The following is a 17540-nucleotide window of genomic DNA, read 5'->3' on the forward strand; positions in this document are numbered from 1 at the left end:
AGTTCTCCTCTCTATCAATGCACAGATCTGCACAAACCCCTCTCAAGGCCATGTGGTTGTCAACCCATCGCATATCTGGAAAGGCCAGGGTAATAATAATGAGTGTAATGAGCAGGCTGTGTTCTCAAGGTGTTCTAGCATTCAAACTGCAATCAGCATTGCCCCCATGACACAGACAGGACAACAACAGCCTCCTGAGGGAAAAGCAGAGATTTGGAGGGTGTGGGGTGCCCCCAAGCAAAGCTAGCTTGCTCTTGGTGGCATCAGGTTAGGGGATCAGTCCCTGGTGCCTTCTGCTATGTGCAAGATCCAGTATCTCATTGTTTGTGAGAGCAGCACCTGTACTTTTCATGGTACTGGGTAGACCTAAGTCACCTTTTCAAGGGCTTTTTTGTTTTATCTAATCGTAAAGTTCAGAAAACAAATAATAGCAACTCAACATGCAGGAAACCAAAGAGCTTGATAATCTTCTTTAACCTTGTGCTTTCTTTAAAGTCTCAATTCACTTTGTTTGGAGCTGATGTCCTGGGGCATTTTAGTGCAGCTGGGCAAAGCAGGGAGCTGGCTCAGTTGTCCTCTATGTCTTCTCTTCCACTAGGTCCATAAAAGCCTCCTCCACATGGACCCCCAAGTCTGCAGCCCCTGTTCATCCACATAGCCCTGGAGAATGGAGAAACCAGCCCTCCTTTCCACATTCCTTGCCGCAAGCTTTCTCCTCAGCGTTGTGCTGAACCCCCTCCAGCTTCAGCCTAAGGACACTTTACATCCCCTGTCAAACCCACAGGAAAACAGCTCATTGTCCTTTTGCCCATAGGGTTTGATCTCCATCCACCTGCCTGCTTGTTTCTTCAGGAGCTGTGTCCTGCTCAAGTGTGCAGGCCTGAGCAAACCAAAGCTGCCAGGGAGCAGCACATGTTCCTTCCTTGCTCTCTGCAGTGATTTATTTCTATGCCACACATCTCCAAACAGCACACCAACGTTTGGTCTAGTTTTAATGTAGACATTAAAATATCCGTGTCTGCATTTCCATGTGTATATAAAAGCAGGGGGACGGGGAAAGGGAAACTTGTCAGATGACTTAGCAACTCAAAGCCAGCCAGAAAGCATTTCTTCTCCCATGTTTCTGAAATTAACTGGTGCACATTTAACTTCAAAGTAATAAACAGTACAGACATTTTCCAGCCATATTGATATCACTGAAGGAGGATGCAGCAGGAGACTGGGTTAGTGAGCTAGTTTTTATCTCTGCTGCTCATGTTCTGGATGAAACTGAAGCAACACTTCCAGAAAAATCATCCATTTCCAGGCAAAAATCACTTTCTTTTCCCCTTCTCTTGTCTGCTATTCCAGGAGGTTCAGGGAATTCACATCAGCATCAAGCAATAGTCCCATCATCTCACTGCTGCGGTCCAGCTCATAAGAGAGGGAGGAATCAGCGTTGTCCTGAGAGATGGGCTTTCTGTCCCTGCCTGGTGCATGGACACCATCTGCCTCAAGTGTCTGAAGTAATTTGCTTCCAATTTTCGAGGTGTTTGAACTGATGATACTAATTTATGTTCAGCATATTAGACTCCTAAGGATTCTCATTGGGACCAAGCGTCTAATCACTCTCCTATTTAAGCCTGAATGTATTCTGCTCATGTTTCGAGATCAACCATGCTATGCCTGAAGCCTGTAATGACTTTTACTACTGCTTTTATGAGCAATCTCCTAATTGCTCAGTTGTCCCGCAGTCCCAGATGCCAGACATCCCACCAACACGTGCATCGCCTTGCGACTGGTCAGTCACACAAACCCACCGATGGCTGTGGTGCCTTGGTGTACCTGGGGATGTTGTGAAGGTGATGTGGGTGTGCTCCGGGTATCCCAGACCTTCTAAGCAAAGCCAACAGTGAATCATTAAATCAGAGAGCTCATTTACAGGGAGCGGACTCTCGTCAGTAAGATCTCTCTTAGGAATTTTGCACCAAATTGAGGAGCAGAGAGTGCTAACTCAGGCAAGGAGAAATACAGCACCTTGCACAACAGAGCTCTGATCAAGACTGTGCTTCATGGGATCCACTTCTTCCCTCCTGTACAAATAATTACAAGAAAAGATGATTAAAGATATAGTGAGACCAGCCTGGAAGTAAGAATCTCCTGAGATCTAAGCCATCCCCAACACTTACTCTTTCAGCAATCTCAGGAAAGTCATTTAATCATCCCATCTCTGGTTTCTCTCCTGTAGCACACCTCATCTGTCACACAACTAGAGCAATTCAGGTGATTATGAGCAATGAACCCCACGTTGCTCTCTCCTAAGGCTGCCTACATCAATGGCAGAGGGATTAGCACAGGAGCCTAAATCCCTTCATGTGGCACACCTGAGATTTAACCACCATTTATGGCAAGGCAGCGCTATCTTCTAAAGGTTATGTCCTAAAAGCGAGCCAAATTGTCATCCAACATGGCCACAAAAAGACACAGGCTGTACATAAGGTTTCCTTCCATATTTGTATGGGCCTGAAAGGAATAAGTCTACCCTTCTTGAATGGAAGGTAGCAAATTGTTTATATTCTTCTCATTAAAAGCTTTTTGGTATTTTTTTTTCCCATAAACGAATAGTTTCACCTATTGCTGATCTGCTGCGATTTCTAGTGAGAACTTGGCCAGAGAGACAGATGAAAATGCGTTGCACAGTTCCTCACAAGGAAAGAACCAGGTGAAGGAGCCATCCATCACCACATCAAAGCAGAGCTCGCCCCTTTGTAGTGCCCATGAATGAGGCTCGTTTTGTCCTCCTAACAAGTGGGTCCTACGCGGAAGATGCTGCATTGACTCTACAGCAGCTACTTTTAACGGCTGCGGCAAAACCTATCAACTTGATGTCATCGACGTCTTTTGAGACATTGACTGAGGATCTCTGGAGGGCGGAGGGGACAATATAACCTGGAAAGCCCTCCTTCCTTTCAGCCTGCCCTGCACTTCCCCTCTCGCCTTGTTCTTCCTCTGCTCTTTATTAAACTGCTTTTGTGGGGCTTTGACCCATTCTCTCCAATAGTGAAAAAGCTCAAGCGAGTGAATCTCCTCCTCCCCTCTTTTATTTTTTTCTCCCCTTTTCTATCATCCTTTTTCAAAGTAGTGTTTGCAAGGGATGGCAGGGCTTTCAGCCCATTGGGGTCCCTGCCATGCCGCTTTGTTGCCTGCCTCAGCATTGTGCTTCCCAAGGCAGTGCAGGTGCAGCAGGGTTTTGTCTGGGTGTTAAACACGGGCTAATTAGTCTGAGGGAGGGGAATGGAGATTGCAGATCATTGTACAGAGACATTCAGGTTCCACAGGAACTGGGATCTGCCTGTTTAGCGCAATCCCGGCTTCTTTCTGTCCCCGCTGCAAGACGGGAGGCAGGATCACACCCCGTGTGGGTTCAGTCGCCTCCTCTCCGCTTTTATTTACCACTAACCATGGAATCATCTCTGATAGGGAGAATAAATTGCTATCAGTGCTCCCACACGCCGGGAATGGTAAAATGACACACTGGCTCGGGAAACTGGGGAAAAACACAGAGCCCAGTGAAATACAAATAACCTGCACGTAAAGTACTGCAGGCAGCTGGCATTGAGGGCCGGTGAGTGAGGGTCTGCCCCGACTTCAGCAGTTTTTCTTTGCAAGCTTTCATGAAAATAAATCCATAACGCACACCATATGCCGTTTATGTGGCAGTCAATCTGGATACTTATTTTGAAAGACGAGAGTCTTTGCTCAGTTTCATTTATCACTAAAAAGGAGAAAGAAGAGGCATAAAGGAAGCAAAAATGGAAATCATAGAATCATAGAATAGTTCCAACCCCCCTGCCACAGACAAGGACACCTCACACTAAACCATCTCACCCAAGGCTTTGTCCAGCCTGGTCTTGAACACTGCCAGGGATGGAGCATTACACAACCTCCCTGGGCAACCCATTCCAGTGCCTCACCACCCTCACAGGAAAGAATTTCCTCCTTATATCCAATCTAAACTTCCCCTTTTTAAGTTTTAACCCGTTACCCCTTGTCCTGTCACTACAGTCCCTGATGGAGTCCTTCCCCAGCATCTGTATAGCCCCCCCTTCAGGTACTGGAAGGCTGTTATTAGGTCCCCACACAGCCTTCTCTTCTCCAGGCTGAACAGCCCCAACTTCCTCAGCCTGTCTTCATACGGGAGGTGCTCCAGTCCCCTGATCATCCTCGTGGCCTCCTCTGGACTTGTTCCAACAGTTCCATGTCCTTTTTTTGTTGAGGGCACCAGAACTGCACACAGTACTTCAAGTGAGGTCTCACAAGAGCAGAGTAGAGGGGCAGAATCACCTCCTTCGACCTGCTGGTCACGCTCCTTTTGATGCAGCCCAGGATATGGTTGGCTTTCTGGGCTGCGAGCGCACACTGAAGCAGGCTCATGTTCATTTTCTCATTGACCAGCACCCCCAAGTCCTCCGCAGGGTCACTCTGAATCTCTTCTTTGCCCAACCAAAAGCAGAACTCCAGTGACAGCAATTTCACCAAGTAACAGTTTCATCCCATCTGTTAGTGTGTGCTTGCTCTGAGGTGTTTGACACCAGTATCCTTCAGAGCAGCACTTGAACACACAGTGTAAACCGTATCCATGGTCCATGCCCATGAGCCAGGACACAAACTGCTATAACCTGGTAGGAAGAAAATGAGAAGCTGCTGGGAGTTGAGGACTGTATGTCCTCTTGGGTCCTCTGACCTCACATTTCCAGCGTGAGAGTCGCTCCTTATTCACATCTCCTGTTTGTAAGCTCAGCCAGGCCAGAGCAAATTCCGTGTTGATTTAGCAGTGTTTTACATTTACTTTGGACTCTCTTTGTGCTGGTGTGAATAACTGCGTAAGTATCGGGCAATCAGAGGAGCAAAGATGTGCAAGTAAAGCAAAATAAACCAGGCAAAAATCTGTATGGGAACAGTTCCAGAAGGTCAGTCGAGTATTTTTGATGTACAGAAGTTAGGCACCTACATTAAGTCTCGGTCTAGGTAAAGGTTGCTGGGTAACTGCTGCAGTTCAGGTCAAAACTAGAATCTCTTCCCCTGTGCTTTCCCCTGTGAAGCAAAGGACAGTTTTGCAAAGCCTGTGTTTGTGGGAGTTTTCCACAAAGGGTTTCAGGCAACATAAAATGTTCCTGGCACCATTTTCAGCTGTGTGTCCCAGAGACACTTAACTCTGTACTTAATTCAGGTTTAATAGGCTGTGATTATATTAAATAAATACCAGCTGAACTGATTATTTAATACCTAGTTATAGCCATTTAACAGCCATGCAATTGCCTGTTATATCTCAATAAATGTATGTTTTCCATCGATCCCCCAGTATTTTATTTCGCATCCCATCATTTTCCTATATAACTCTTGGACCTTCAAAGCACTGCTGGGGGTTGCCTGAAACACTGATCGGTGCAGTCACCACAGGAACATGCCTGAGAGCCATTGTTTTTCCAGGGGCTCATCACAGTTTAGGCCACCATTACCAGCTCCCTTCCACCTCCTCCTTGCATCCTCAGGTGATGCAAAATGCTTCTTCCCATCCCTTCCAGCCATCTCCAGCTGCTCCATGACGGTGAAGCAGCTGCACCTCTCCACCCCATCACTGGCCTCCTTGCAGGAAGTCAGAGATCATTCTGCTCTCAACAGGCTGTAAAGAGTTTAAAGCTTCAAGAGGCTCTAGAAATGTATAATCCGGATTTTACACTTAAAAATTCATAGCTCCTTGCCCACTGATGCTTCCCAACCCGTACTTGTATTTTCCCCTTCGTTATCGGTTTGCCTGCAGCTCCTTTGAAGACATTTACTCAGCTAGGAGGCATCTTTATTGTGGTGCTTTCAGGCATTTGGAATGCTCAGAAGAGATAGAAATAAGAAGTTGTTTCTAAAGCCTGCATCTATTTGCAACCCAGCAAACTGAATAACAACCTGTTATTAAAAGCACATTTGTTGAGGTCTGAGAACTGCATGACAGATACATACCACATATCATTTCTACTGTGGAGCTGTCTACCCTAACTTATCACTCCTCAAAAAACAGTGTCAGAATAAAAATGATACATACCTGTATTTGATTACTTCTGGTGTTACTGGAAACAAAATGGGGTCTTAAAGGATGCATTTTACATAGGCTTTTATCCGAGCATCTGCAGAAACTACTAGCAATGCCATGTCCATGTATTGTAACAACTGAACTTCCATATTCTAACAGAAACTGCAGGCAAATAGCAGGCTGTCTGATTTGTGTCTGTCAGTGTAAGGTCAGTGAGACAGAAAATGTAGACATTGGTTGAAAAGTGGCAGGGGAAAAAAGAAGAAGGTGGTAAATCCAGGGTGGTTTTCACTGTTTAGTGCTGCCTACCCTTTCAGAACAAGAAAAAGATAAACCCTTGCACATTTCTGGCTGTCATGAGCTGCACTTCCTTATTCAGATCCCAGCCCACTGAAACCAGGAGTTATAAATGCTCAAGAGCTAATAAACACTTCCCAGGATTTAGCACCAGAGAACCACATGGTAAGGAATAGACAATTCTTTGTCATCATATGTAGCCCCTTCCTTAAAATGCCCCAACATGATTTCTCAGGCAATAAATCAGCTTTCTTTGGCTGATGTGCTAAAGCCCGTTTATGTACCATAAAAGCTTTTTTCCCCTCAATATTCCATCTCCCTGTGACGGCTTTATTCACCAGCAAGCGCACGTGCACGTGACAATAAAATGCAGATCTTGCATTGCTGAGGAATAATACTTTTTGCAAGCTAACACTCCTCAGAGCACGTGAAGTCTCGTCCTCACCCAGGCAGCACAGCCTTTATTTGCTCTACATTTTCCTGACACAGTCACAGCTCTGCACCGTTCCATCATATGGTAGAGGTATTAATTCACTATTTCCTGCATTATACAATCCCCACTTCCTTTCCAGCTTTCTCACTCTAATGATGCTATAATAAAAAACAGAGGTAATAATGAAATTGGAAAATAGTGTAATTTCTAGCTGGCAAAGAGAGTTGCTGGAATAGAGCAAAGCTCTGGAAGCTGCTTTGCTACTAGCTTATGAGATGAGAGTTTTGAACAGCCTTTGAATGACTACTCAAAACGTGCCAACACAGCATTACAGCATCTCAAGAACAGCAGACCCAAGAGTGAAAGGCTGATGGTCAAAGACCAAAGAATCCACACCTGGGGGGTTATATTTAGTATTGACAGAGAAATTCCCTCAAATGGGGCTTTTCTTGAGGTCGAGGTAAAACCACGGTGGGCTCCAAAACAGTATTAAATCAGAGATGTGGGGCTTGACTCTGCTGTCATGTTCCTCTTCCTGCAACCCCTCCAGTTGGTAATGCTGGGCACGGGCTTTGCCTATGGGAAGCTGTTCCTTGTTGCACTGGGATAAGCAGGATCTGAATGAGGACATTAAAATGAAGTTTTGATGAGCAATTTGGAGATAACGTTACCTTTCAGCACACCCAGAGACACACCTTCACCATACACTCTGCCCCTCTGCTGATTTTCAACACCTCATTCATGCACCCATGCCAATTCCTTACACAGATGCCTTTTCCCAGAAGTCCTCGTGATAGGGTTAAAGATACTGATCTTCTGGCTGGCTTCATCTTCCAGAACTCCTAGTACTAGGGGAAATGGCATTTCAAAAGCTGGGAGCTCTTGGGAAATGCAGCAATATCCTTCAAACCTTATTTGTGGCTCAACTTGTCACTGGCGTTTTCCAGCCAACCTGAAACGCAACAGCTTGGTTTGAGCTCTGGACAGAGGGTGCCTCAAAGCTGCATGGACAGTTGCTGCAGTGCTATCCAGATGTCATCGAGAGCAGAGAATCTGGTGATTTAAATAAAAACACTTCTCACTCACTGCAACCATCAGCACTCTTCAGCCACATGAAGGAGAAAGTAGGTTGGATGTTCTCAACTGAGCAGAAGAAATGCCATCCTGCTCCTATTGCACAGCCAGAGAAGCAAACGTGAGGAAGGCAACACCACGTGCAGCAATGGGATATATTGCAAAGCTCCAGCCCAAGGACACCCGATTCAAGGCCTCTGTTCCATAGGACCCTCAAGCTGAACCACTGAGCTCACTCATCTTCCACCAGCTTGCCCAGTTGCTTAATATTATGCCTTACCTTCCAGCATGCAAACACATTCAGCCTCAGGACAGGCTGGCCTCAGCCTTCTCCAGAGTTTAGTGGGGTTTTCAGAGGAAAATTTAACTCTTCAGGTCTATGGAGAACAGAACAGAAGCTTAAGATGGGGATCTCTTGTGGACACCAGTTGGAGCCTCCGTTGAGCCAGGGTACAGGGCTAGCACATCTGCAAGGAAAAGGTGGGCAGAAAGAAGGGAGAACATGGGTTCTTATGCAAGCTTTGAGAGCTCACAGAGCAGCCAGACCTGCATCTCATGCTGAGACACAGAATCCTTGTGTGGAAGGAAGTGGGAGAGAATAATCCCTGCTCTCAGCCACCTCCAATGGAACAGGAGCCTGCAGCCAAGCCCCTCAGTTGGCACTGCCTCACCAGCTCCTGCAATGAGAGCACTTCAGGGGTAATAAACAGCACCCAGCAAGTTGCAGCAGAGCCCCAGGCACTTGGGTTTCAGTGCCTGGAGCCTTTTCAAGCTTTGCAAGCACAAACTCAACATGGAGCCACATTTACACAGGGGATGGTGAACAGCAGCCGGGAGGAGGATGAGGAGATGGCTGGAGCACAGAGTGTTGGATGGATCCAGAGACACCAAATCAAAAGGTGGTTGGAAATGAGATGTAGCCAAGTGGTTCCGAACTGAGCTCCTGGAGAGCAGGAGGGTTACATACCTGGAATCAATGCAAACAAAAGTGGCATTGTGCTCCCGCTTCCTCCAATAAGGGAGGAATGGATGCAGTTGCTTGATGCAGCGCTACTCAAGATCTGCCCAAATGCATGATGGATACAGTGCCTGAGTGTTTTGACCTTCAAACCTCCCCCTCAGCTCTTCCATTCTCTGTAGTCAGATCCGATGGTGGTTTCATTTATTTGGGGTATGTGGGCAGAGATAGATGTCTGTTGACTGATGATATCAGGCTGCATAATTTGCTTTTAATTTATATCTGTCTTCCCAAAGAGTGTCTAGTAGAGGGGAATAAAATAGATCTGAAGATTAAACAATGGCTTCAGGGTGGGAGGGATGTACGGAACACAAGTCAGCCTCTGCTAAATACCTGAACAGACATTAGCAGCTCCTGTGGACTTCAAACTGTCATTTCAGCAAGAAAATGATGCGTATAGCCGAAGTGCTTACAGCCCAACTAGAACGGGGTTTGGAGCAGATAGCAGGAAACAGAGAAATCTGGGGTTGTGCTAAACCACATCCCCGTGCTAAAGGGATGCTCAGGCATATCAAGAGGCAAGAAACTAGAGGCAGGGCAGGTGTACCAAAGCAAGAGTGAGGACAGAAAAGGGCTCAGTCACACTGGACCATCCTGCAAACCCATTGGCCTTTAGGGGGACACAGACAGGCAGACCCTGAACAGTGAAGGCCAGCCTGGCATGTCAGGGCAGGCTGGCTGGGAACAGGGACAAGAACAGCCTCATCAGGAAGCAGAAATTGGCCATTAGGATAAAACAACTGTGAGCAAGACCCAGGATAACAGCTACAGCAAATGGCACATTGCAAAGCCAAGAGCAACTGGTGGGATTGCCCAGCATCTCTGCCAGCAACAGGGACTGGCTAGTCCCAGGCTTGACAAGGTTAGTCGGAAACTAGCTTGCCAGACAATCTTTTCCAGACTTGGATTAATCAGACAATCTCCTCTTTCCACTTGTCAGCCGCAATTTGCTGTGTTTCATTTACAGCTCCTTCTACTCTACAAACACAAGCTGCTCTTGTGTTTGCAGAGACTGGCAGCCTGCGTTAATTAATCCTGAGATGCTGAGAGTTTTCTCAGCCTTTTCAGTCACACCTGACCCCTGCATCTGCAGAAAGACACCCCCTTTTAATGTACTTATCTTCCTGTTTCATTGCAGCCGCATCCAGCTGTCCTGCTTGTTCAGGCTTGGCTCTCTGGAAGAAGGGATGTGCCATTTCATTCCTCTGAACTTATCCTTTCCACACATCAGGAGCTCATCTTCCTCCACATGAGGCAAAGGATATAGGCACTGCCCTGCACCTTCATGTGTGTGAACACCAGTTTACATGGGTCTATGAGTAATATTAAATCAAACCACAATGGTATATGATCCCTGTGCTGCTTGTCCCTTCAGCGTCCCTGCCTGCCCATTGCAGCACTAGCTGCAAACAAGAGAACTACCTGCACCTTCCCCATCCTGAGCAGGGATGCTCAGCTGTTGACTTTCTCTATAGCTGCTTTTTAACGGCAGTGACTAACACCTAAAGTTTCTTACCTAGACTGAATTTGTTCTTGTGCACAGAACAGAATGAATGCATTTAACCCACCTTGATTCCTCACTTTGCCATTCAAAGCTTCCCTGGACTCAAGATTCAGTTTCTGACTGGCAAGTACTCTATACTGCTCTGGACTGCAGCACTGTATAAGATAATCATTCACACACTGGATTAACTGGTCTGAATCCCCATAAAGACAGGAAGCCAGTAAGAAAAAAAGCCCCATGTAAACCAAATGTTCATTCAGTTTGGTTTCACTGTAATGCCTCTGCTCACATCAAGACTTAGCTGGGATCAGAACGCTTATTTCCAGTGCAATGCTAATTAGGATAAACCTATCTGAAAGAGTCAGGGAGAAATATCCGAACTAATTTTAACAGGACTGCTAGTCACTCCAGCTCCATCCCTCACAATGGAAGGAAGAAAGAGCCCTTTTCCCCCACTGTTTGCATGCACAGCCGGGTCCTGTGAGCAAAACAAGGCCAGTAAGGAAAATATCCATCCCAGCATCTGAACCTCTCTGTGCCTTTGGTAACTAACTTGTCTCACTACCCTATTACAAAGCACAGCAAGGCTACAGGCAGAACTGAAGAGGAGCCCAAGACCAGCAGAGAATTTGAGCTCCAGAAAGTAACTATTGCTTAGGAATAAAAATGTTTAGAGATCAACTAAATAAACAGCACAGGATTGGTGCCTCATAAAGGCTCTGAATCCCCATCCTGCAGGTGAACGTCATCCAAGGGGGATGGCCCTTCAAGAGGATGGGAAGCCCCTAGAGCACAGGGTGACACTCAGAGAACAAGCAGAGCTAGCCAGGAGGTCAGACTAGATCATATAATAAGTCTCTTTTAGTCTTGAGCTTGGTGCATGTTGGATCCTGACAGTGGATCTCCCAATATAAAGGCCTCCCAGACTTTCAGCTTTGCTTCATACACAAGTGAGCCTCAGAAGAGGTGGGATGGGGTTAGCCATGCTCTGCACCAGATAAAGTTGATATCCAGCTCTTCCATTTGGTTATTCAAATCCAGCAGCTGTGGGAAACCCTTAGAAGCTTCTCTCCGGAGTATCTCCTTCAGTTACCTAGAAACCCAGACTGAGTTTTATGAGCAGAAAATATGTTGGCAGGCATGTTTGCCTCATCTGCTTTAAAAAGGAACTATTTTCCCCTTTTCCCCACCCAGCAATTTCATTAGCTGAGAACTATTTATGGGCTTTAACCACCCCTCTCTTCTTTGCAGCTTGGATTTCCCAGGGATGCAAGAGCATCCCAGCCCCTTTCACTTCCAACATTATGGCCTCACCCAGAAGTAATCTGTACAAGCTCCTGTGGTATCTACAGGGCTTTCTGTGAATAAGAAACCCTTTATGAGCCTAATACCTCTGCATGCTGTCCCAGGACCTCAGAGAAACCGACTGGTGAGATGGATTTTGCCCGGGGGGAAGTCCTACCAAACCTACTGGGATTAAATTCCAGACCATAATTGAACCCAGCGAGCTGATTGTCCTCTCCTTTTGTCCAGGATCTTGCTGAGCTTTCTTTGCAGCCTGTTTGCTGAATGTCACAGAGCAAACACCCCAGCAGCCAGCGCATTATCCCTGCGCACAGAGCGGGGGCTCTCATTCAATTCAGTATTTATGGGTCACAGGAGTGATTTCCCCAAGTTAGCGCATTGCCTCAACAAAGCAGAAGGGGCTCAGTGGCAGAGAGGGAGGCAGGCATATTAGCCTTTCACCTTTGGAGGCCTCGGCTCAAATCCTGGCTCAGGTTACTGAAGAAAGCGAGTCTGATGGGCTCTAACCCCCATCTGCAGGGCGAAGCTGCCTCCCTCAGCAGCCAGGAAAGCAGAGATGTATTACACACTACGCACAGCCCATGCTCATGTGTAGGATGCCCACCCCGGGGCTCTGCTCCCAGGGAACCTCAGCCAAACTGGTAGTTTCATGGCTACAAATTGCCACATCTCTTGAGGGCATTGCCAAGGCAAGAAGCATCCAAGGCAGCACAGTGTGATGGTGAAGGCAGGCTGGGTAACATCACCCCATTTACTTTCTCCTGGGTTTGCTGATCTTTCTTCTCCAGTCTAACCAGACCAGCTTAAAATTTACTGACCCTTTCTCTCTTTGTCGCTCTGCTTCTGTGACAGATGATGCAGCTAAAAGTAGAGAAAAAAAAACATAGTTTAAGTATAAAATATCTAGGATCATCACTTTTCCCTGCCTTGGCTCGTATCACTGCTGTTTGACAGGAGGTAGAGACCACCAGGGCTGTTGAGCAGATACAATCCACTGGTGCTATTTTCACTTTAGGTATTTCTTTGCCCTTCATGGAGGAAAAAAACACAAATACAAGGCCTTTTGCACCTGGTGAGGAGGGGCTGTTTGTTTAGACAGCCAAATGAAGTCATTGCTGAGAAATGATGCCCTCACACCCCTTTTAATACTCGCTTGCCAGAAACCATAATGGAGTGAAATGACCCATCACCATCCACAGCTGCCTGATACAACCAGGAATGTTTCTGCCTCCTCCATCTCTTCTAACCATACAAAAGCCAAACTGTTCTTATCACTGGCATTTAACAACATCATCATCTTCTCCCTAGGATGAAAGGGAGGTGGAAATTACTACCTAGCTAATTTTCCCTGCAATTTGCCCTAGAAACCTTCTAATGAATTCTACAGCACCTGAGCCTGCCCTGCTGTGTGGTCTGGCCAAGAACTACACCAAATCCTAGCCAGAGCAAAGTTGCCTTAAAGCAGCTCCACACTTTAACACCACTCTGACAAATGGAAAACTAAGCATTTTTAATTTGCATTTTAAAACAAAGGCTTCCAATATCCAGACCATTAACTTGGCTACGAGGCTTTCACAGCAAAACTTGTTACCCACGATGTGTTTTGTTGTCATTAAGATATATTAAATACTAGTAATTGTGATGCCTTGCTATTATGCTATTTGGAGACTTGCCACAAGCCCACTTCCACCCAACCTGTATTATGCTGTGAACCTTGGAGGCATTTTAAACATCTCCTGCAAAATTCATGAACGTGAAAAGGAGCCTGTCTCTGTTTCCAGCATCTTAAAGGACTGAGGAGCCTTCCTGAAACCCAACTCAGTTCAGGGCTGATCCCTAGCAGCTACCGCATCTCAATCCAACCTGCCGTGCCCCCACTCAAGCCCAGATGGTTACCACGCTCTATATGCACCTTCCTTCTAATGAATATAGGCTTACGGACATCTCATGCATTATTTACCAAGGTGTGCTTATTATGATTGCAATGATTTAAGGCAGTTTGTTAGAGGCACAGCTCTGAGTGATTGCGATCAATAGAAGAAACAAGAACAAACCAATCTGCATAGAACAACAGTCCCGGTCCTTAGGGGCTGTGCTGCCCTGATTAACCCTTCCCAGCCACACACCAAAAGAGGCTGGCATTTGCTTGATACACAGAGTTGGTTACCCTCCCTCTTACCTTCCCACCTCAGTCAAGGGTGAAGGGAGATTCAAAGGGGTTATGTGGCTCCTTCAGCTGTTTTCTGGGGCTGGATCCCACATGCTGGCACAGCATTCCTCATGGTATTCCATGTGTACCTTGGATGCGGCTGATGTTGCTGTAATGTCCCACCTAAATAGTGTGAGGTGGAATCACTCAAAACTTTTCCTATGTACCATAGGGAACAGGTAGCCATAACCTTGTGCCAGGGTAGCCCAAGGAATGTGGGTTTAAGGGCAGCCAATAAACACTACTCTAGGTTTATCCCAAACTCCTCACACAAAGTCCTTCCCCACCGAGTACAAGACTGATCTCAGCTTGGCTTTTACATGGGAGCTTTGGATCGGACCCGGCACACAGGAAACATATTCATTACTTCAAAGGGGAAGCAAACAGGATGTCTGGACAAAGCACCAAATAAAAGGCTAATGACACAAATGGATATTTAATACAATGACTTCCTCTGATTATCCTATAAGGAAACACTTCAAATCGTGTCCATTTTGTACATCCTGCAGCACTATAATATGCTCAAGAGTCCAGGAGGGACTTCTCCACACTGTTCACTGGCGAGGTGGGGCTGGCGCTGTTACCTGCCTGCTGCAGATGAGGCAGTACAGCACATAGAGCCTGCATGAGCTGCTTGGGTTGCTCTGCCAAGCTGTGGGATGGCAGCTCAACAGGCAGCACCCCTCTTCCTCCCCATCACCTGCTCAGCATCCCCAGCACAGAGAGAAGGGTGACAAGATATCGCTGTGGTGGCTGTTCACATTACCTGAAGGGGCCCTACAGGGATGCTGGAGAGGAGCTCTTCATCGGGCCTGTAGCAATAGGACAAGGGGTGATGGGTTCAAACTTAACCAGGGGAGGTTCAGGTTAGATGTAAGGGCTCTTTACTGTGAGGGTGGTGAGGCCCTGGAACAGGTTGCCTAAAGAAGTGGTAAATGCTGCATCCCTGGCAGTGTTCAAGGCCAGGCTGAATGGAGGCTTCGGTGACACGGTCTAGTATGAGGCATCCCTGCCCATGGCAGGGGGTTGGAACTGGATGGTCTTAAGATCCTTTCCAACCCTAACAATTCTATGATTCCTGGTGATACAGAAATCAGAGCTACATTTTTCTTCTCTGCTCTATCCTCATCATCAGGAGATGGGGTTAACACCAGCACTGGGATCTTGAGTTCAGCCCTCTGACTCAGTCTCTCCAGGTCTGTCCCATAGCCTGAGCCATCGTCAGGGCACATCTGTGCTGGGGGGGGTGGTGTCACTGCACAAACAGAGTTTAACCGAAATCCCTGCTTAGCTTAAACCAAGACAGGACTTCATTAGCACAGCACTTATTCTGCATGCTGCTGTGGATCTCTCTGGAGAAAAGACAACGGAAACCCTTTGCTTTGTAGCAACTGGGGAGGAGGGACAACAATAAAATAGGTCAGTTAACAAAAAAGAAGAGAAATAGTTTCCAGAGTCACCGTGACCCGATGGTTGCCTTGGGTTAAACTAAATCCAACCCACTGTAATTGGCCAAGAGGCCAAAGACAGTGATATGCCGGAGAATTAACGTAAGACTCCTTTTTGCCACAGAGAGAACCCTGAAAAACTGCTTTGCAGAAATTACTTCTGATTTCTCTTTGATTTTCGATGTGAGAAATTCAAAGTGAGGATTGAGCTCTACATGGTTACTGAATAGCGAAATAATGACACCATTAAGAACACAAAGCTGAATGACTGCGGAAAGGTCCTCTCTAGTTTAAACTCGTAGGCTTTGTTAGCAGTTATTTCATTCCAGTGCCTAGCCAGCACTTTGTTTAAAAGAGATCTTTGTTAATATTTTGATTAAGTTAATAAACATGATTAGGCAAACCTGCCTTTAGCCAGCCAGGACCTCCTAGGGAAACCAGGACAGAACATTTGACAACCCTAAAAGTTCTGAGATAAGGGAAAAACACAGAAGAGAGAAAATTCCCTCAACCTGAGTAGTCTTCAACCATTCCAGCAACATCAAATACATAAATAAAGACCAACACCCAATTTCATTACAGGCTGTTTTCAAGGCACTGCTCTTCCAATACAGGAAACCTATGGTCTGGTGAGGAAAAGGAGTATTTTCTAATGCCATTTGAAGCCTGAATTACTTCCAGCAATTTACACACTGTTTGCTGGGATGATTCCACTCAGAAAGAAAGAAAACACAAAACCAAACCCTCTTCACTTCTTAGCACATCCTTGGGATAAAACTTGCTTTCCTGATGTAATAAAGACAGCTCTGACCAGTTCAGCCATTGCTGTTAGCAATCAGACTGTGGCATCTTTGTACATGGTGTGAATTATAGTTATTTCTGCATCAGTGATGCAATAGCAGTTTTCTACCCATCTTGAGTTGTTCCTAAGCTCAAGGGAAAGAGGTTCATTCAATCCCATCTTTGCTGTACAGCTGCTTTAGGAAAGAAGCCAGTCAGTGTTCCATTCCGAGCCAAGAAAAATAATTTTTATGGATGAGATAAGGCAGAATCTGATCCTATGTTTACAGCTCCCACTGCAACCAGGGCCAAGCTAACAGACCTGTGGGAAAGCCTCATTGTCTCACAGAGCCCCAAAGGGCTAACATTCCTCCTTAGTGCCTTTCCTGGAACAACACAAGCTATTAACTGGTCTCATTATTTGATAGCTCAAAGCTCCCTATTGATTCCCACCTACTGCTAACACTAAGGAGTTACAGGTAGTCACAATCAGTTTTCACACCAGGACAAGGCTACTGGCAGCAACCTTCATCAGGCAGGGGGAAAGCCCACCACCCCATTACCTGCTCAAGTAGACCAGCACCAATGGAGAAAACAAGATGCAAAAGCATTCAGCTTCAAGGCCACCTCCTGATTCTCTCACAAGAGCCCTAAACTCCATCACCTCCTCCAGCCTGGGAAATAACCTCCTCTTCCTTCACAAACGACCCATTTCAACAGGCAGCAGCTGATGCTCAGCCACTGATGAGCATCCACCTCCAGCTGCTGGCTGAGCACACAACAGAGGAGGTTAAGTGTCACTGGAGCTTAGCAGCAAGATTGGACCTGCCCTTCTCCAGCTGCATCCGTTGTGCTCTTGGGGCTGGGCCAGGCTCAAGACAGAGGATCTGACCGGGTGGAAAAGGAAATTCTGTGCATTCCTCATCCTACATGCCAAATGAAACGCAGCGATGAGCAGCCAGACCGGAGCGCTTGTCTGAGGCTTCCTTCTAGCTGCAAAAATGTGTTTAAAGCAGTGTTATTGAGTTGGGTCCAGCAAAACCAGGCTGCTAGGGTGATGAAATCATTCACCCTCCAATACTAGTGCAACAGGTGAAGCGTTAGGAGTAGCACAAATCCTGGGATACACCCGTCAAAGGCTGAATTTTGGCTTAGGAGAAACACCTGCCCTGCAATGTTCTCAGCATGTGATTTTAATTTTCTTTGACCTTTTTGTGTCTCTCCTTAGCCAGGCACAAAAATATCCTCCTCAGAAAAATTTCTGCCTGGAAATGATGGTCCTTTTTCCCCCAAGTCCTTTTAAAGGAAAGAAAATTGCTTGTCTTCCAGAAATATGCTGCTAGGAACAAGCAATGCATGAACCCATGTTCTGCAAGGGGAATTCTCCCAATGCTCATCCGTGCTCATA

At 46.4% G+C, this 17540-nt stretch overlaps 2 long non-coding RNA genes across 7 annotated transcripts; both read right to left on the bottom strand.

The window, feature by feature from the left end:
* Positions 1-975: 975 nt before the first annotated feature.
* Positions 976-4149, bottom strand: LOC136018963 (uncharacterized). The gene is made up of 2 exons (XR_010614684.1): positions 3677-4149; positions 976-2072 (listed from the first exon to the last, which is right to left on the bottom strand). It is a non-coding gene; the product is annotated as an uncharacterized LOC136018963 (long non-coding RNA).
* A 12-nt stretch (positions 4150-4161) lies between these two features.
* On the bottom strand, positions 4162-16881 carry LOC136018962 (uncharacterized). Of its 6 annotated transcripts, none has more exons than XR_010614682.1 (6): positions 16696-16881; positions 13875-14027; positions 12514-12556; positions 8149-11483; positions 7559-7847; positions 4162-7411 (listed from the first exon to the last, which is right to left on the bottom strand). It is a non-coding gene; the product is annotated as an uncharacterized LOC136018962 (long non-coding RNA). The 6 variants fall into 6 exon arrangements; XR_010614680.1 differs by having other exon boundaries at positions 7559-7746; positions 11782-12556; XR_010614678.1 differs by having other exon boundaries at positions 11782-12556.
* Between the last annotated feature and the right edge of the window lie 659 nt (positions 16882-17540).

Source organism: Lathamus discolor, chromosome 8, assembly GCF_037157495.1.
Source record: "Lathamus discolor isolate bLatDis1 chromosome 8, bLatDis1.hap1, whole genome shotgun sequence".
Taxonomy (NCBI): domain Eukaryota; kingdom Metazoa; phylum Chordata; class Aves; order Psittaciformes; family Psittacidae; genus Lathamus; species Lathamus discolor.